The sequence below is a fragment of the Toxorhynchites rutilus genome, chromosome 1, assembly GCF_029784135.1.
Source record: "Toxorhynchites rutilus septentrionalis strain SRP chromosome 1, ASM2978413v1, whole genome shotgun sequence".
NCBI lineage: Eukaryota > Metazoa > Arthropoda > Insecta > Diptera > Culicidae > Toxorhynchites > Toxorhynchites rutilus.
In genome coordinates this window covers 71,462,571-71,484,661 of record NC_073744.1, presented here as the reverse complement: position 1 = coordinate 71,484,661, position 22,091 = coordinate 71,462,571, and the positions used below count along the sequence as shown (strand labels likewise).

Here is a 22,091-nt window from a genome sequence, read left to right as displayed (position 1 = left end):
GGCACTTTATATTGCACTGTGAACTACCACCGGAAGTACCTTCAACGAGTGCTTTCCTTCATCGTGTGTGTTTGTGTGTGCGTGTAAGTATGTGAAGTTTTGCAACCTTTTGCACTGAAAGATCGAACGAGCAGGCTTTTGAGAGAAGTGAATCCGAGGTGATTAGTAAAGAATGGTTTTTGCCAGTAGTTTGTAATATTAGTTAAGAAAATCATTATCGTTTTGTTTATTCTGTATTTTGCTTCACGTTTGAGTAACATTTTCATCGTCATTTAGTTGGTAAGGCAGCAAGACATTACAGCGTTAATCCTAGAAAAAAAAAAGAACACTAATGAGCACAACTAACTCGCGATAATTAAAACACCAACTACCTTTTGTGAAATTCGCGGTTCAAGAAAATAACACCACTCCGACCTCTTCCACGGTCCACGTTGAAATGGAAGAACATAATTTTTAGTCCTCAGATCAGCGTACTAATCAATAGGACCGGAACTGCGTAATTATTAACGAAGTTAATAATCACGCAAGTCATGCCAAGTTCCCTTGTCCCTACATCGGTCTCATATTCAAATATTCTCGGGCGATCACCTTTAACCTCCCGAGCGCAGTTCAAATCGAATCGCTTGCCGGGTTTTTGAGGTTCCAAGAACAAGAAAACCTCCGCCGAAAGACTCTGCTATTTGGGGGAAATATCCAAACGAAAAAAATGAAAAAAGGAAAGCATGAGTCTTTCGGGTGTATTGGTATTTGGGTGTCTTGGCTAAAACACAGCCGTCGAATCACATCCAGCACCCATTATGCCAAGTTGCTCAAATCTAAAAAGAGGAGCGGCACTCGCGTTGCCTTACATCCAATACATTGAAAGAAGAGAGAGGCTCCGATTCACACAAGTGAGCTGGTGTAGAATCTGAACTTCAAAATAACTAAACGAGGGGCTTCCAAATGTCGAAACCAGTACCACGCTACAGACTCGACGAAATTGACGTTAAAAATAATTCACTCTAAGCATTCAACAATGTATGAAAATATCTTGTTGAAATTCTAACTGTTTGTGTAATGGCGGGTTTATATTAGGGAGATCTATAGCTATAGATGGATTTATTCACGCGAAAATAGATGTAAACGGGTGAAAATATATATGATACATTTCTTCGAGGGATATATTAGGCTGTCAAAAAAGCCCTGCGGTATTTCCGCGAGGTGTCGTTGTAAGCGCGTAGTTCTATATGTATTCATTGTATCGAGTCATACTATAGCTTGTTGGAAAGGTATTTAATAATATAGTCCTTGACAGTGTTTTGTTTGGTTAAGTCGTTCGTGAGTTATAGTGTCGCAAATATGGAGCAAAATAAAGAGAAAATCCGACATATTTTACAGTTCTACTATGACAAAGGCAAAAATGCATCTCAAGCTGCCAATAAAATTTGTGCAGTTTATGGACCCGATACAGTTTCCATTTCCACCGCACAACGATGGTTTCAACGTTTTCGTTCTGGTGTAGAGGTCGTCGAAGATGCGCCACGCTCCGGAAGGCCTGTCGTCGAAAATTGCGACAAAATCGCTGAATTAGCCGAGAAAGACCGGCATAGTAGCAGCCGTAGCATCGGCCAAGAGCTGGGGATAAGTCATCAAACCGTTATTAACCATTTGAAGAAGCTTGGATTCACAAAGAAGCTCGATGGGTACCACACACGATGACGCAAAAAAACATCTTTGACCGTATCGACGCATGTGAATCGCTGATGAATCGCAACAAAATCGACCCGTTTCTGAAGCGGATGGTGACTGGCGATGAAAAGTGGGTCACTTACGACAACGTGAAGCGCAAACGGTCGTGGTCGAAGCCCACTGAAGCGGCTCAGACGGTGGCCAAGCCCTCATTAACGGCCAGGAAGGTTCTGCTGTGTGTTTGGTGGGATTGTCAAGGAATAATCTATTATGAGCTGCTTCCCTATGGCCAAACGCTCAATTCGGACCTGTACTGCCAACAACTGGACCGCTTGAAGGTAGCACTCATGAAGAAGAGGCCATCTTTGATAAACAGAGGCCGCATTGTCTTCCATCAGGACAACGCCAGGCCACACACTTCTTTGGTGACGCGCCAGAAGCTCCGGGAGCTCGGATGGGAGGTTCTTTTGCATCCGCCGTATAGTCCAGACCTTGCACCAAGTGACTACCACCTGTTTTTGTCCATGGCGAACGAGGTAGGTAGTCAGAAGTTAGCCACAAAAGAGGCCTGTGAAAATTGGCTATCCGAGTTTTTTGCCAATAAGGAAGCGAGCTTCTATAACAGGGGTATTATGAAGTTGGCATCTCGTTGGGAACAAGTCAGCGAACAAAACGGCGCATATTTGACTTAAAACAGATGATTGTAACTAATTTTATGAACAAATGAAAATTCAAAAAAAATACCGCAGGACTTCTTTGACAGCCTACTATAACCACTTTGAATAGAATAAATCCAGGCATATGTAAACGCTGGTGAATTTCTCACTGATGAGAAATCACTTAAGTTGGATGCAGTTCTACTTGAGGTGAATATATTCACCGAAAATATGAATATATTCATTATATAAGTTCGCGCTAATGTAAACGGTTGATGCGATTTATATAAATCTCATCCTATTTCTTCACATGAATATATCCCTAGTCTAGCCCAACCTTACAACGAAGTATATTGAGGGTGGTCTTATAGAAGTTGGACAGAGTGTAATTTGGTCGCATGAAGTAGGACATTTCTCAGCATAGAAATATTATCAAAAAAAAATTTCATCAAAAATTTGAGTACTGAAAAAGTCTTTAAATATTGAATTTTTCTTCGGGGATTTAGAGAATCAGTACTACTCTAAATCGTATTTGAATGTGTTTCTACGCCTTTTCTAGATATGTGTGATTTTTTTCAGGATTTAAATTAATAATATTTTTTTTTTATTTTATTACAATTTTTATTTTTTTTATTTTATTATATTACAATAATAGATGTATTCTATTCATATATTCGTAAAAAGAGCGCCAAACCTTATCACTATGAAAAAGCGCTATGAAAAGTATTGTTACTAAATAGAAAATTAGATATATTTTTAGAATCACTATATGGTTCACTATAAGAGCTATGGACAAAAACGTGGTTGGTTTTTCACGACATTCTCAATAGCTTGGAAAAGAAAATATGGAAAAAATACTTTTATACTTTTTTCATACGCTATGATTTTTTTGGATAATGCTATAAATAGATCAGATGTTGTTATGTTTAGTCTCATGAATTCAAATTCACGAGTTTATTAATTATCGATTTAATAAAAATAAAAAAATGCTAGGCGGTGAAAATTTGGAAAAAATAGTAAGTTCAATCCACGATAGATCATGAAAAAAAAATCATAAATAGAAAAAAAAACATGACGAACACATTTCAAAGCGGTACTATGTCTCAAAACTTAATTAGATAATTCCCAAATTTCAAATTATCAAAAAATTGCACCGTACAATGCTTTTGAATTCAGAAAAAAAATTGCATATTGAAAACAGGTATATTTAAACGAAAATTATGTTTCAATGGACCTAAAAATAGAAAAATCCAAAATTTCAAAATTCTAAAAAATTACTAAAAACTGACTTTTAAAAGTTTTATCGTATGATGAATTTCATGCCAACTTATCAGCACCATCTCAGGTAGCAGTGAAACGTTGTGGGTGTAAAGACATGTGTTATATTCGGACTTCGTAATCACAAGTCTATACTCAATGAAGGTTGAAAACATTCTGTCTTTATTGCATTCTTTTAAAAGTTACAGTCTCCTACTGGAGACACTTGAAGCACCGATATATAAATTTCTATGTACCCGATCACCAATCAGCGATCGTTGTACATGCGAAAGAGAGAGAGATAGCATAACCCTAAAAATCCATGACTGTACTCTTGGTAACCGTCATGGTTCATTAAATCAGTAATGCGACACTTCTGTTTGTCGCCATAAATGCCAGGCATTGAACTGAAGGTTCGATGCCGCGTAGAAATATCCTTCTCAGCATGTTCCCACTGGTGTGGTCTGCTAGAAGTGCATTATGAAAAGAATGAGGAGAATGACATGTGAGATGCACATGTCACACATGGGTCATTTAAGATACTTTGCATAAATTAAAGAAAAAAATCGTTGAAAAAAAATTTAAGAAATTGGAACTCATTTTTCTCAAAAACGTATTTTTTAAAAATTATCTGAAAAGTCCTTATAATTTCCAACGAGCCGTCCATACATTGGAAGATGGGCACTTTTATTGGGAAAAAGTTTTTCTAACAACAACTTTTTTATGTTTTCTGTGAAAAAATTACAACTAATCCTAATTTTGTTTGAAGTAAAGAGCGATATAGTGTATTCGACAATACTTTTGATCTCATTAAAATATGAATTTTGTCGAAGACGTCAACTTTCTATCTTTTATATTTACTGGAGTATAATGCATTTTTGTATGAGAAATCCTGAAAAAATTACATTTTACTCGCAACATTTTTGTGTGTGAGTTCTCGCGTTTGACATGTTCTTGACATGTTTCTAAACAGCAAAAAGTTTTCAGAACATGTAAATCACGATAATTTATGTGTAAAAATGTTACGAGTTAAACATTAGTAGTAATTTTTTATAGAAAAGAAAACATAACAAAGTTGTTGTCCGAAAAACTTTTTCTCTGTAAAGGTGCCCATCTTCCGATGACTTGTGGGTAACTTGTTGAAAATTGTAAGTGCTATGTATATCTTTTTTTCCAAAATTTAAAAAAACGCATTTTTTCGAGAAAAATGAATTTCAATTTGCAAAATTTTTTTTTCAATGTTTTTTCAAATTGTTTGATATTTTCTACATTTTATTCTTTAATCAACATTTTGTAGATGTCATAGTTTTGAATTAGGATTTAAAAAAAAACTCAGCACTAATCACACGAAATCCATCAGACCTACAAAATATTAGTCGAAGAAAGAAATGTAGGAAGTTATTCATGTTTTCATGAAAAAATATCAATCGAATTTTAGAAAAAAAAAATGTTAAATGTTACTCGAAAACATGTTTTCTTTAAATCTGGAAAAATAGATATAGGGTAAGTGTACCAATTATGGAGGACATATGTCACCAACTTGCAGAAATTGGCGAATAAATACTCTATTTTAGTTCAAAGGTACACAAAACTATACTTTTTCTAGCAGTTTCAACTCTGTTTTTAAAGATTGTCACTAATATTTCGATGACTATTCGACTAAATTTTATAAAAAATATGTTTGAAAATACAACTTCCGTGTACTCATTATGGTAATAAAGGGTGTGTCACATCAAATTGCATTACGGAAAAAACGCTGTAGAAATTCAATTTTTAGGAATTATATCTTCAGCTTTCACTTATAATCAGATAAGAGAACGGCAAAAATGGATGCTCCGTCAGTGAAAAAGCGCGTAGTTAAGCAGTTTAGACGTGATCCGAGAAGTTCGGACCGGGATGTCGCCAATAAGCTGAATTTGTCAAGTTCATTCGTCCAGCGGACCAAGCAGCGGGAGGGCCTGCGTACATACAAGGTTCAGAAGGCTCCTAACCGCGCAAAAGGCATGGTGGGGAAGACGCGAGCCCGGAAGCTGTACACCGAAATGCGGACGAAGCCGCATTGCCTGGTAATGGACGACGAAACTTACGTCAAAGCGGACTTTCGTCAGCTGCCGGGCCTGTTGTTCTTCTCCACAGAGGACAAATTCAGCGTTCCGGAGGAGATTCGCAAGCAGAAACTATCCAAGTTTGCCAAAAAGTACATGGTGTGGCAAGCGATCTGCTCTTGCGGAAAGCGGAGCGCCCTCTTCGTGATGACCGGCACGGTAAACGGGCAGGTTTACCTTAAGGAGTGCCTTCAGAAGCGCTTACTACCATTATTGAAGTAGCACGAGGGCCCGACCATCTTCTGGCCGGATCTCGCTTCGTGCCACTATTCAAAGGACGTGTTGGAGTGGTACGAAGCCAACGGGGTCACTTTCGTGCCAAAGGAAATGAACCCGCCCAACGCGTCGGAGCTTCGTCCAATAGAGAAATATTGGGCGATTATGAAGCAGGCCCTCCGGAAGAACCCAAAAGTTGTCAAATCGGAGGCGGACTTCAAGAGAAAATGGATTTCTGTTCAAAAAAAACTACAACCTGGAAGGTGCGAGCATACGGGCTTGGGCTCGAAGTATGAATAAAAAGAAAATGCCAAAAGCTGTTTAATAGTTTTTATTTTACTGTCTAACATTTTCAAAAGGATCGGTCTACTGGGCGAATTTCTACAGCGTTTTTTCCGTGATGCAATTTGATGTGACACACCCTATACTGTTCCTGAAGTTTCGTAATAAGTGTACTTATTAGGGTAATAATCGGTGTCACATGAAAAAAGTGTTAAAAGAATTCAAATAATAATCCAATAATAATTTTAAAACTCAACTTTTCTTCTAAATCATATTCTTAGTATGCAATACAATGTCGTTAATTCTTCATTCGACGAAAAATTATGGGAACAAAGTACGAAGTCGAAATTTTTAAGTGATGCTGTAACCTCGTGAAAGATCAACGCATGAAGATGGGATATACGTCATTTGAAAACTTCTACCGTGCACGGTGCTCCGGTGGGAACATTCCTCTGAACGCTTGAACTTGAAATATTTACAGTCAAAACTCTTTCAGAAATTAGTTTGGAGAAGAACTTATAATTGTACGACTACTAATAATCGGTTGAAAGAAACACGGCCAAATACCGGACATCCGACAAGCTTCGGATATTCGGCTCTTTATTTGCGAATATGAAACTGGGAAAAACATTCTACATATTAGGGAGAAATAAACACATTTTTACATAGAAATAATGAACGATAATTCAATTTTCCGTTTAGAATCAATATCCTTTAATAGAGAATGAGGTTTTCTTCAAAGAATCACGAATGGATTCTTTTCACGAATGGAGTTCTGTCGGCTGCCAAGTTAAAGGGTTGATTGAAAAAAGTGAATTAAATACAAAATTATTTTACTTACGATTATAGCTAGCGCTTATTACGCTCAAAATGACATTCAGTTCACCTGAAAAAATAAAAATAAAATAGATTATAGGTTTTTGTTTACTTTTCACTATTCATATGATTATGCATTTGAGTGTAATCAGTTGGTGAACTGAACGATTCTCTCGCTCCTAGTACGTTGTTGAGCGTTTCATGGAATGATGTTACGAAGTGGTTCATACTCATAGTACCGATTGCATAATTTAGATCACCAATTCCATTTTGATCGAAAAAGGCTTGTTATACTCAATTTACGCACAATGTGCCACAAATATGCCCAAAACAAATTGACTTTCACGAACTGAAAATCTACGAATAACCAAATCGAATGTAATTTTTATATGTTTTGTAAAACACTTCTTTATATTATGTACATGTTCATCTGGTACTTCCGCTGTCTATCACCTGTCCATCGAAAGTGAAACTCAGTGTGAAAGTAGCGTTCACGATGCTCGTCGAGCTTCTTCATTATGTTCGGCAGTATCGGCGTGGTCATTGTCTTGTGTGGCGTGTGGCTGACGTGTGGCCCTTGACAAATGGCCTCTTCCGTCTTCCTACTACTTCCGAGTTTAACTCAATTAGTTCCCAACCGAACCGTTGCATTACCGCGCTGCTGATCGGCTTATAAATCGGTGCCTCTATCGATAATAAACGCAGGCCTTAATGGGGCAATAAAAATTACGGACAGAATTAATGTGTCCGACGCGTCTACTACGTTAGCAGAGAAAGTATCAGAGCCCAGTTGCCGCATGTTGCAATGCTATGATAGAAATTTCCAGCATGCTCCACCACCTCTGTCGTCGTGGAAAGTAATGTTTTACCTCAATAGTAATTCTATTTTGGTGGAATTTGCATTGAATATTATTGATGGCTAACTTTCATAAGACGACCGAAATTGGTTGTTTATTTCCGTTATAATGTTGGAATTTAGCTTTGCCACAGCTAAATTCCAACAACACGATGATCATAATAAATGGAGTCTATACATAAGTAAAGACGCGTATCTGTAAATCAATCACGTGTTACAGTAAATGTTGGTCAACACTTCAGGCACACACGACTCCGGTGTTTGTTTTTTAGGCTGTAACACGATATGTGCAACGATGACAGTAGCGAAATTTTTGGTGCATAAACGCCGAAACGTGAATAGGTAAGATTCAGTTTGAATATAATTTAGATGTAATTCGAATATAAGTTTTGAACCACGCTGAGATGAGTGTCAATTTGTCCCCCTAATTATACAACTAAAATAATGAGGCGACAAGAGTGGACTGACAAGACTTGTTCGATGTCGTTTTTTCATCCTGTCTGCTTAGAAAAGAAAACGACAACAATCCCATTCCCATCCCAATCCCATCGTGAAGCGCACCTTTGCAGCTATTCATCAGATTGAGTCCGTTGTCTCAGGCCCGCGGTGGTCCACTGAAGAATTATTCATAACCTGGAGAGTGGTCGATGGTGAGAAAATGGTTTCCCATGGTTTATGGTGATGGTGCATGATACTTTTCTTCATTGCTCGTCTTCACAGTAATCATCGCTAAAAACTGCAAATTTGCATTTTTTAGTGAGTTCAACATAGTGCATCCAACCGGGTCGGCAGATGAATTTGGGGTGGAGCCAGTGACCTCCAGCCCGAGGCCCCTTATTTATGTTCCCCAATAGGCACGACATAGGAGACGAATGAGATCGGCACTTTCCACCAGATAATCATTCGGAGACAACTGGAGACTGTAATAAACTTTCTGTTTGGGAGTGGAATTAACGATCATGGAAATATTACTCTGCGGGATGGGCAGACGGTAAAATCCAATCTAATTCACCGAAATTCGGTATATTTTGGTACTCTGAAATGCTTCCACATCTTATGTTGGCGTTGGCGCATCTAACGATGAAAAGTCTCATCATAAGTTCGTTCAGTTTTTTGTAAGAAGTCGCAAATATTTGGTTCGAGCAATCCTACTTACGATGAGCTGTATTATATTATTATATTATGTTATTTTTTTTATTTCACCAATTTGTACATGTTTCGTATATGGTTAGGTAATTAATTAATTTCACTTAGACACCCTTAGCGGAACAAGAATAGCTCTCCCATTATTTTTGAATACTTTAGGGTTACAAAAAATAATATCACGCGTCGAATCATTTTCGAGCACTGTATTACTTGAATGGCGTTAACGTTCCCTGAGGAACTTTTGCCGTCTCAACGTATGTATTAACTAGCGTCATTCATTAATACTTAGTTGAGATTTCTTAAGCCAAATAACACGCCTTGAATGTATTCCGAGGGGCAAGCTCTAGAATGCGCGTGACCACAGTGCAAGTCGAAGGAAATTTCTCTGACGAAAATTGCCCGGCCAGAATGGGAATCGAACCTGAACACCCGGCATGATGATGTGAGACGCTAACCACTCGGTCCACGGAGCACTGTATCCTGTATCCGATTCATTTAGAAAGAAGTTTTTTAATATTTGTATGGATCTATCTCAGAGCCATATTGATGAAATAAAAATGTTAAGTACTCTGAATGAAGGTCATTCATTGTCACTTTAAAGGTAAAATAGCGAAAAAAAATTATTCCGACTTAGTTTTGAGGAAATCCCCAACTTTTCTTCGAATACTACTCATCATGTTTTGGGCACTCTTTTGGCTAACCTAAACGGCCATTTTGTCGATGATGAACGAATGGACTAAGCGTGCCATCGGTACTTCGTGTACCTGCAGGCATGCAATAGACCCTATTCGTGGTCCTTAGCTTCATTAACTTGAGCTTAGATAGATTGTACACTTCGTAGTTGCTCTCCGTGATTGACCTGAACCAGCGAAATTGCACAGAAAACACATTGAATGTCATTTAGAAGTAACAAATCATTCTCATTGTGCAAGTTTCGGTGATTCGAGCCGGCCACGTCCTTACAGTCACCAGGGTAAAAGGAAGGAATGTTAATATGATATTCGAGTCAGAAGGGTCACCTCTATAGCGTGGTTCCCTAGCGATTATCATGGAAGGAAAAAAATATTAGTTGAAATGGGTACGACGAATAAGGATTCACTGTGATGAGTGATGTGATTCTGAACACGCGAACTCTCCACTATTCGGTTCTCGAGTTCTCGAGGTGCCGAGTGGGGTACGAGTAACCATAGTGAAGATCGGGTAACCAACCCCTGTGGGATCTTGGTCGCTTGTTGATAGGAAAAGGGCGTATCTGTAAACACCATAGAGGTGCGACTCAAAATAGCGTCTGTACCCCATGTCAGGGGCGGCTGATCACTGTTCTCGTGCCAGCGTGGAACTCTAAACAGAGCTGAAGACGATGGTTCTACGGCGAGACTGGGGCTTGGTGCAGGCCCTTCAAGCCATCCGTGAAAATAAAACGCAAAGGAAAATTCACAAAGAAATTCAAGACAGGACAATCGGACTAAACCCATGCAAAGAACGCGGACTAGAGATTTGAAACTCCGGACATGAAACTGCGAGTCTCTCAACTTTCTTACAAGTACACGAATTCTTTCAGAAATATTGAGAGTCCGTAATTTCAACATCGTAGCACTGGAAAGACTCGACGGTGTGATCGTTTCAAGGTGGTTATATTAACTACCAGAGCTGCGGCAACACACAAGGGCTGAGTACGGCTTTTATCGCGATGGGGGAGAAGCAGAAATGGTTGATTAGCTGGTGGCCATTCAACGAAAGAATGCTCAACGGAGCAGATTTTTACACTGCGGTAAATCCTCCAAAAGTGCCGCGAGTATCAGGTCCCTACGCATCACATCTTTGTCAACTTCAAAGCCACATATGATACAATCGACTGACGACAGCTTGTTACCGTTTGTATTATTAACTTTGATTATTCGTCATGTTTGTAATATTTGTATTTAGCGTGTAAAAAATGTGGCATAGTACACTCACATATTAAAGCCGAAAAAGAGGAATGAGTGATGCGAGGAAATGGAGATGGGTGAAAAGATGAACAGTTATAGATAAATAGATGAACGATTAGAGAGAGAAGAGTAAGAGAGAAAACGAGAAGAGCAAGTCCACCCCAAATCAACCGACAAATATTTTGAAACTTGGTACTTATGATGAAAACAACATAAAATCACAATTTTCATTATCAAATGAATTCATTCGTTTATAATTCGTTCGATAACTCGCAAGTAGATCGGACAGGTTTTCGAAACGATCCAACAAAGGTATTTTTTTCCACATCGAATCAGACTGTGTTTTTTTTTCATCGGTTGCGCTTGCGAGTAGAGCGAAGCTCAAAGTGGTGCGCGACCGAGACGCAGAGGATACAATTCAGACAGATTCATCACACACGCCACACAGCAGCGGCAAGTATAAGTTTATTTTTCTTTTGTCCTCCTATCATTCCTTCTACCATCTGTGCTCGATTTACACCATTGTTCATCTGTGTGTTTACCAAATCGGCAAACGTTGGCATTAGGGGTGTCTATTTTTTCTTGGTTACATTACCGTTGAAATTTTATTGGAACTTTTTTTCATTTTAGAATTTTATATAAATAAAATAAATTAATATAAATATTATCCGCAGCATAACCTTATAATATTTTTTTTTACTTATTCATTTTGATAATTATTATATTCTGTTCATATCGAACTGTTGGTCGATTTTTCTAATATGGCTGAGGGCGGAAAGGACCCCCCGTTGACGCAATTGAATATTTCTGATACCGAACCTCCTCCTGAAGAGCAGGAGGATGAAGCAGAAATTGAGGTAGAAAATTCTGTTTACGAAGTTGATAGTTCCGAAGATGAGGAAATCGACGAGAAACAGGATTTTCGTCCTAAAGAATACCCTGAAGGCTCCAAAGGCCCATTCATTGTGTACTTTAGACGAAAATCCAAACCAAAAAACTGTGAAGATTCTTGCATGCGATCGACTGAAATCTGTGTCACATAAAAATGACAAAAGAATTCTCAATCGGACAAACTCTTTTCGTGTGACTTTTGAGGGTTCCGCCCTTCCAAATTACGTTGCAATAGGGGCACTTCGTTTACCTGTTCGGTTGTTTGTACCCCGGGTAATGAAATGCAACAAATGTATGCAACTCGGTCACACGGCCGCCTATTGTTGCAATAAAAAACGTTGCGCAGATTGTGGAGAGAGCCATGATGAGAATCCTTGCGCGAAAGAGCACAAGTGTCTTCATTGCGGCGGGACTCCTCATGATTTTACTCAATGCCCGGTGTACATACAACGAGGGGAAAAACTCAAGCGTTCCTTAAAGGAACGTTCCAAGCGGACTTTTGCAGAAATGCTTAAGAGTTCCGTGCCAACGACACAGGACAATCCCTACTCCATTCTGCAGAACGACGAGCCTGTTGCTGACGCTCCCAATGCCGGATGTTCCGGTATATCGCAGGGTGACATCAGGAAAAGAAAAATTACTTATTTTTCATCACTCCCCAGAAAGAATACCGAAACTTCCCAAGTTGGAATGAAGCCTCGAACTGAACGTGCTGAGAATAGGCCGAAGCAAGTAGAAGAGAAGAGAAGTCATGCTACCAACCAGGGGTCCTCAGCACTTCCCGGAACAACAACGAACACGTCTGTTCCATTTTCGCGGTCGAAGCAACAGCCACTACCTGGCCTGCTTGCGTTTTAAGACCTTGTCGATAACATTTTAAACCACATGTTATCGATAAGATAAAAACGTACACGAACGAATACGACTCTGTTATGGCTGAAAAAAATGATCACAAAAGGCCCACGAAGCATAATGGAGGTACGAAAAAAACATTTACAACTTAAGCTCCGCTTTTGCGCAAATGTTTCGCCTTAAATGGACTATGTATGATGCATCTTCGCTATGAAAAATCACGTCGATTTTCATGCCGTCTAGTTTAGAGTGCTTCTGTAATTTTGCATCACACGTGCACATTATTGTTGTTTTTATGCGTTGCCAAAAGTAAATCGAAGCGGCTGATAAATGTGGAATTACGGTGCTGGTGGAACAACGTATCATCGCATGTGAACAAGTATGAATCGACTGTGGAAAAAGTCGAAAAAGAATTGCGACGAAAGTCTCTAACTACTTTAGTTACACATGGAAAAATGGTAGGGTTTTGCTAGAAATCAAATAAATGGTATACAGTTTGCCATTTTTTTCGAGTAATTCACCGTAACGGCAAGGTAACTTATTATTGAAATTTGAAAATTCATGATTTTATTGCTTTCTTCCGGAAGTCAAATTTCTGAATACATATTCAAGAAGGTTCCGGAGAGGGTCGCCTATACCTTTTCAATGCAAATAGAGTAAAACGCAACAATGATCGATGTCCTCAGCAATGGAACATGCTCCAACTGATTCATAGAATTGGTCGATGTTTATTCAGACCGAACTTAGTAACAAAATAAGAAAAAAAAATGAGTAAATGTTAGCGAACAATCAATAATTTTTCAGCCTACATTCTACTTTTCTCAGATCACAGAAATGGAAGGTAAGATTGAATTTTGTTCAGTTATGATAGTCGTTGATAGTTGATGATAGTCGATGATTTTAGGTAATTGAAATAGTGTTTTATGCCATAGAACCATTTTGTTTTAAATATTGTATAGGTTTAGTGGAGGAAATTCTACAGTTTAAAAATTAATATGATTTCATCACCAAATCTTTCAGTCATAGTTAACCAAGTACACATAGTCAGTCGTGAAACCCTCTTGATTGACCTTTAAAATGTTTTTTTTTTCTGGTAATAATACAATTACAAGACCTTGTTAATGAGTAACAAAGACCTGTAGAAAAACAACTGGGAGAATGATTAAAAGCTATTGAAACTACACATCTTCAAACTTTGAGTTCGATTTACTCGAAATCATAATTATGTTACTTAGTCCGATCTGACCGAACACCGACCAATCCAGAGGCATAATATACAATTGTTTGCCATGTATCTTCGGTGTTCTGGATTTTACGGATTTTAAGGTTTGGAGTTCAGATCAAACGATAACGAATGATACAATGTCTATAGGAATAAAATATGTTCAAAAAGATTCACGGAGTTCAAGAACATAATGTGAAATAAAAACAAACAGTTGACACAAGTGACTAGTCAAATTGCTGGCGGTAGAGTGTTTCCACAATGTTCTGTTATCCTTGTTTTCTTCAAAAACTGATTACCCTTTTATTCAAAAGGGAACCAATGAACATACATTGGAAACGAGAGTCCTTATAATCTTTAAGGATTGTAATGAGTTCCGTTAATCTGGACTACGGATCCGTATTTCCCTAAAAGTAGCAATAAATCCGGGGACCTAAGGATATTTTCATAGATCTGGCATCTCTGGCTATATTTTCCTCGCTATCTCATCATTAACATTTAAATGTTCCCGTGCTTCACAGATTTCACACGCCACCATTAGCGGATGCATATAAATTACCAACTCAGACGGTGATGCATCGGATGAAATCGAAAGTTTGTCAAAGACCGCCTATCGTAATCAGACTAACCACTCTTGATTGTGCAGACTTAAGTCCAACAAACTACGACTCAATATTATGGCGGTACGGTAGCCGATGCAAATGATTTTAACCTGTTCTTGTGTACACAGAGTATCCACGATCATCGTATTACAAGCTTTAAATAGTTTGCAAGAAAAGTGCATGATTGATCGACTAGTGAGTAATTCGAATGACACCGATACATAAATTTCTCCGGTGACTCTACGCTGAGAATGGTATGTAAAATCTAAAAATGAAAGGTGGAAAATCCGGTGCATTTAATTTTATTTTTGAACTTCCTCTCAGCAGCGCCAAATAGGTGCTTCTTCCGCGTGACGAATTTCTCACGATGTGTAGCCCCGGTTTCAATGAAACAAAATAATGCGAGACAAATCTCGAATCAATAAAACAACAGCTCTTACTCTGCTCATTGTGCTTTGGGTGCCGTAAATCGCCGAGCGACAGAAGCATGACCGGTGGAATTGAGGTGCTCGAAAAATTCCAAAGTCTTCCTCACAGGTCAGTGAATAGCCACTGAGGAAACTCTCCACCGGTGACCGGATGGCTGAGGGCACATTGCAAATCCGTTACGCTTTTCCTCGTTCAACTTTCCGTTTTCGAAAATGCGAGTATTTCATATGACTGTTGCCTATGACTTCGATGTGAGCATATCCATGGTACTAAATTATTCTAACCGCTAGAATATGTTTTCGAAAACATATGCATATAAGATCGCTTTGCTGGGCAGTCGTTTCTCACACTAATCGACACCATGAAGTTGACGTAACATCGACGAATAATAATACCCAAAACATCCTAACCAACATAAGGTAACAAAGCATGAGAAGTTTCACTTTCTGCAGCATTCATACTTTCCGCCAGTTTCGTTGAAAGCCGGAATGGTGCAATTTGGGGAACGCAGAAAAACACCCCATTTCAATTACCCTCTCTTCTGCGTTGGAACCTTTTCTCGGCATTATTTTTCTTGTTTTCATTGTCAAATTATGCGCTCACTTAAGTCCATGTATACCATGCCGAATTTGCCTCCGTCTTTGCGCGTCTTTATTTTGGTCTAAACTTTCTCAGCAATAGCAACTGCCGCTGGAAGGCGTCATCGACCGGATAATTACAAGACAACTTGGGTTACCACCGGGGTGTGCTGTTTACATGTCTGATTCACCTGGTACGCACCGATAACCATCGATGTTGCATGTCGGATCGAATTTGCATGAGATGATGAGACAGCGCTCGGTGATATCAGCCGCCACTATTTCGTCATTTGAAGACATCAACAACGAGATGCCGGGTCATGCTTCGTCGGTTTGATGTTCGCTCCCAGAGGGTTTCACTTTCGTTGATGTAGTTTTTGGTGTGTCACGAATGTGGTGCCAGCTATGTAATGCTACGTTATAACATTTAATCATATTCCAGTTTCCTTTAAAAAACGGTTAAAGTTTGATGGTATTTTGTTTAGTGATAAAAGTTTTTGTTCATACTACTGAATATTGGTTTGAAACTCCGACTTGGGTAGGCTATGCACTTCAAGTCCGCTTTTTTATGAATATGACTAGTGTACGATGCTAGTGCCATTACAAATTCACAGATATGCTTCTAGATTGTTGCATTCTCAAAACCCATTACGAGAGACACTATACCATCGTTTTGAAGTTGTTGCGAGGGAAATTTCTCCGTTGCTGACTTTACCAAAGCATTTTATTGACCTGATTGAGCTTCCTTCGAGCGATAATCCTTCTTCCATCGGAAGGTAAATGTAGAGACTTCCCCACGAGATGGTACTCTGTTTTAATCGAAAAATAATATTCCGAAATCATTGGTTCTTCCGGGATTTTCTTTTCTTTCTTGTACTGTTTCATTGGTGGTAATTATTATAGTCCCTATATGACCATAATCATTGAATTGACATAAAACAGACGAGTGACGATCAAAATGAAACACATGGCATTATTGAGTAGTTCGTGGGACTTTTTCCACATCGAGCTTTCTACATATCACGCGAAATGTTCATTAAAATGTACATGCCAATGAGAATAACTCATCCGAAGCCTCGTAACGCGTCATTCGAGATGCGTTAGAAAAGATCCCATATCTCAAACCATTTGCTTAGACGTCAATCTTGAAAACGGATACGTCTCGATTGCAACATACGAACTGTTTTGTATTTTTGTGAACTATTGCGTGTACAGCTTAAACCAGTGACAGCAATCAAAGGGTACCGTTTCATCTTTTATATTGCGGTCATTAGGAAAGTTGTCGTCGCTTGTTTTCGCGCGATAAAAATTCCAGCATAATGGAGAAATTCCGTGATTCATATTGTTTGACAGATATGTATGAGCTCGGCAGATGAGCAGCCCAGAGAACATAGCACAACGAAAGTGGCAATAATCTGCGGAATGCTACTGTCCGGTGGACACTATAGAAAACGGACAGTTGTCATCGCATGTGCGTGATCCGATGTCATGTGAGATGTGTGTGGGGGGGGGGGGGGGGGGGTGGTGGTAATACGAAAAGAATTATACATTGCCATTGCACTCCGATGGAGTCATTGACCGACTGATAATCACGATTATGATTAACCGTTTGTCCGTGATGCTCGTGTTGCAATATCAGCGTTTCATTTTTCACTTTCCGCTTCCATGTAAGCAAGAGACAAGCGACGTTTTTTAAACTCCGCCGTATCGAAAGTTCGTTTTTAACGTACTCCGAAACCTTACAGATTTATTGAGTTGTGGAAGTGAGCATAAAACATGATGTTCGTTTTGATTTTATTCATCAACATAGTCTCTTACCAAAACAAGATGCGCATTCATATGCATCTCCAATGTTTCTTTTTTGACGTAGGATTACGTCTTTCGGGAGCATTATGGAGCACAATTCAGAAAATCGTGCGCATCGTGAAAATTTTCCTATTTCAAAGCTCAGTCATTTCATGATGGATTGATGAGATGTTTGTATCAACCGATTTAGGCAATACATAACATTTTTTTACATTGAATAAAAAAATATATATCTCGAAACTAACTATTGAACAAATGAAAAATCTCTACCATTATCCAAACGGGAACCCCTGGTTCTGATTAGTACAAATTGACGACACAAGCGGTAGCGGCAGTTCAATCTAAGGCGAAAACATGCCAAAGTTTGCATCAACAGCTAGCTTTGCAATAAATAAATATCACTGTTTATCTTTTCCCTACTAAAGCACAGTAAATGCGATTTGTTACGAGGATACCATCAACATCGTCAAATTCATAATATCTGTGCCAACCAATGATACTGAAGCTAATATTATGCTTCAAAATCTTTATATATAAGATTTTGAAGGGGAGGGTCTTCGTAGCCACTTGGTTACGCGTTCGTTTACCAAGCGATCGATCGTGAGTTCAATCTCATGGCCCTCAATTGACCATCTTTGTGTTGTTATAGAATAACTACGTCCACGCAACCATCATCCGCGATGGAGAACGATCCATGGTCGAAATAAGATCGATTCATCCATACAACTGCTCTGCTCTGCAAGAAACATCTGGCTGCTGTTCTATAAATAACCCAACAATGATCAATATCAACTGTCTCCGCTGTCCGGTCTGCTGAACAATGGAAGAACAGATAGAATACCCTTACGCCTAAATGGCTACTACAGTGTAATTTACCATAATGTAATGGAACGGAAAAACCTAACGCCTAAATGGCTACTACTACTACTGTGTAATATACAATTTATAGAAACATAAAACATATGTACATGTACACGATAAAAAAAAAGCCGGCTCTGTTACAGATAAAAAGCTAATGAGCCTGATAAATAAATAAATGGGATAACAAAAAAAGATTTTGAAGCATAATCAAGGTTTTTCCCACGTACGTATAACTGTCTCTACTCACGTTAGAATGATAGATGTTTCTAAGAATATTTTAGAAAAGGAAAATTTACAAAAAATGGGCTACGCATATGTACTGCAGTAAAAAGTGAAATCGAAAAAAATTATTACGCATTTGTTCTACAATGATAAGTTTGTCCGATTGGCGTTAATTTATTCAATTGGAATTAATTTTGATGACATTGATATTTATGTTTCGCCATTTAGTAAATAAAAAAATAAAAGCTTGGAAATCTGATAGAGTTAATTGCAAATTATAGATTGATATTTATTTTCTATTATATAATTTTAGACTTTAAAATTCATTCGTGTCTAGCAGTGACAAATGCCAGTTGAAATATTGATCAATTAATGTTCTGGAATTCAACCCACGAGCGTCCGCTTTCTGAAAGAACGTGAATTTTCAGAAGTATTCATATGAAAAAATCAATTTTGGGCAGGACAAAATTATCCGGGTTAGCTAAATGAACTTATAAATATAGCCCGTTGGTTTTGAATGGTCTTAACCCATTAACGTCCAAGCTGTAAAAATTATTTTTTTGACGAAAACCATTGTTGTATTTTCAATTATTAACGCTAAAGGAACTCCAATGTTCAAGAATTAATTTTTTCCCATCTTTCATTTTCCGGGAAATGACTGTTCGAAAAATCGAACATTGGCCGAAACCCGCACTTTTTTTTTGCAAGTACAAACATACTACGAACTAAAAATCACTTCAATTAGCAAATATACGGTATTCATAAATGCATCAATTTTGGATTCCCGGAAGAACAAGAACAGGAGAATGGAGGTCTCTAAGTATAAATCCAAGTTAATCTACCTAAGGTGAGATGTGGAATTTCTTATATCATGTAATTTTAACTTATTACTGACAGGCTTTCTCTTTGAAACGAAAGCATATGCTGTTATTTTTATTGTTAACTGTGGAGAAATGTCAATGCTTAAAAACTAGTCTCTCCAATTATCCATTTCCCGAAAAAATCGAACATTTTCCAAAACCTGCAAAGTACCAGAGTACTGCTAAAAACAATGGCATAGAGGGTTGGGAGGTTATTATTCGGTCCGGCGGAAGAATATTCACACAAACAATCTCATTAGAATCCTCGTTACACGTACTGATCATTTCCTCCAGCTCCCTCACAAAAGAAGTTCTACGGGACGCTATCACCTAAGATTGTTACGGACAAAAAATCATACAGATTTTCAATAATATTTGCTAAATTAATCGATAGTTGCATACATTCACAACTGAAAATGCAAGAATAAATGAAAAACCTTCCGTCTTCTAAAGTAAACAAATCAAAATGCGCAGCGGAGGTTAGATGTGTTGATTCAGCAGAAAAAAAAAGTTCGTTATGGCCAACGTTCGATTTTTCGAACACTCAATTTCCCCGGCTGTTATTTTCCTGTATGCGGCTCAATCGAATGATTTTCGCTCTATATCACAATGTATGTTCTTTTATCAAAGCAATACTGTAGGAAACTTCACATATTTTTGTATTTTATTGGGGTTTACAATTGAAATTGAAAACACCTTCTAAACATACTTGCTTTAAATCGAATTTATTATCCAATAAAGTTACTCAAAATTGAATGAAATCGATATAAGTGGTAGCTTATAAATTAAGCTATCTTTTGGTGCAAAAACATTACCATATGGTTCCTGCCCAAAGACATGAAAAATTATCAAAGTTGCTGTTCGATTTTTCGAACGCTTGGCCTAAAGTGGGTTAAATTTCGACATGTATGTCGTACTGATCGCAATTATTTTCACTTGAAGAAGTGCAGTGATGTATAACTTTTTAAGGTGAACAAGATTCCTTCATTTTTCTAAACTTCTGATAAGTATTTAATAACAATGTGTTTATGTTTATGATTAAATAATATTTATAAAATATAAAATATAAATATTTAAAAAAATAGTTTGTCGCCTTTCGCCTTTTATCTTTCTGTTTGAACATTCAGAACAATACTGTTACAGTCCATACAGTGCCGCAATACATGGAATTTTCCATTAATCTTTTCCCCGAGCACGGATGACAACTTTTGTTTATACTGAGTATCGTTATCTATTATTCATAGCAGCACCGTTTTGGTTCGTGAATAAGTTTATAAGACATAGACATTCGTTTAGAAAAAGTGTGAACTGATACATTGTTGCATAAATTTTAATATTAGTATACTTCTTTGCTGAGGTGGCTGAGATCAGACAAATGACCGCAATACAGATACAGATTTCGATCAAGATTTTCTGAGAAAAAAACACAGATAAAAAGATTTTTTGAGACCAAAAACACAGATTTTATTATGGCAACCCTGCCGGCGGCTCATGTACTTACAATTGTTGCTCACTCATTTCCTGATGGATTTAATATTTTGGCATGAATCGATCTGAGCACACCACAACAATTCATTACAATGAATGAATAAAACAATATATTATATGAAACTAACTATCAAACAGTCGAAAAATCTCAAAACGGAAACTCCGTGTTTTGATTGGTTGCTTCGCAAAAGCAGGCTTTTTCTCACATCCAGTGCATCTGCACTCTGTAGAAATTAGAATACGGGATTGTATAATGAAATATGTTCGATGTTTGATTTTCTGCTGATGTGCGTCTAATATGTCAATTGTTTCTCAAAATCGACAATTCAGTTGCAGTTTTTTGTTTTTGTTTTGTTGTGTTTGGATATAGATTTCAATATAGATTCAATACATTATCATCTCCGGCAATCTAACCAAGCGATCACTTAAAAGAGCCGGCTGTCAGCTTGTCTTGGATGACACATACAGCGTCATTTTGATTGCTTTTATCATTGCAATTAACACGTTAGGTCCCGATTTTTTCTTGCTGCGCTTTCCATTCAACCCGCATCAAGAGCGTTTGCACAATATCAGTGTCGGTTACAGTTCCCAAAGATACTTATTGTAAAAATAGAAAATAGTCAGCAATTCGACTAGAGAGTAGTCACATCTTGTAAAACATCCGAAAACAAACCGTATATATATTTTGTTTATTATTTTGTAACTGTCAGTCCCAGTCAGTCAGCACTTTTTTACCAAAAAGCTCAACATCGGCCCGTAGGGACCGACGCTGTGCTCAACATGTTAAATGAAATTCAGGATTTTTCAACAGATGGCGCCACTAAAAATAAACAAGATTCATTTCGAAAGGTTCATCTGTCACTAGTTTATGTGTGAGGTTTTATGATATTTCGTTTATTTGTTCACAAACTACAGTTGTTTAAGTATAACTTTTAGAGCATTCGTATAGAAAATGAATATCGTAATTTGATCAAACATTGTTTTCTGATGAGAAAAACTCCTGAACAATCAATGTAGTGGTTGACGAAATGTTATTTTGCTCCTTCGAGAATAACAGTTTATTAGTTGCCAAAAGAGGCTACGAACGTTTTGAACGATCGTAAAGGGTAGTTACGTGAGTTAGCTGAGACCGTAGACATTTCAAAAGAACGAGTGGGAAACATTTTGCACAACATTTTGGACATGAAAAAGCTAGACGCGCGATGGGTGCTGCGTTTCAACAGTCGGTTTGGGGATATTTAAGCGTGATCGGGTGGACTTCTTTCGATGTTTTGTGACAATGGATGAAACGTGGATCCATTACCACACTCCCGAGTCCAATAGGCAGTCTGCAGAGTGATTGACAAGCCA

General features: G+C 38.0%; 1 protein-coding gene across 2 annotated transcripts in view; it reads right to left on the bottom strand.

The window, feature by feature from the left end:
• Positions 1 to 22,091, bottom strand: part of LOC129775070 (mucin-2) — a 114,643-nt gene that overhangs the window by 58,716 nt on the left and 33,836 nt on the right. The window contains exon 2 of one of the 2 annotated variants that reach the window (XM_055779308.1): positions 7,026 to 7,070. The exons of the other annotated variant lie outside the window; for it this stretch is intronic. The gene's annotated coding sequence lies outside the window, so the exon portion shown is untranslated. The remainder of the gene's footprint in view (positions 1 to 7,025; positions 7,071 to 22,091) is intronic. 2 annotated transcript variants of the gene reach the window in all.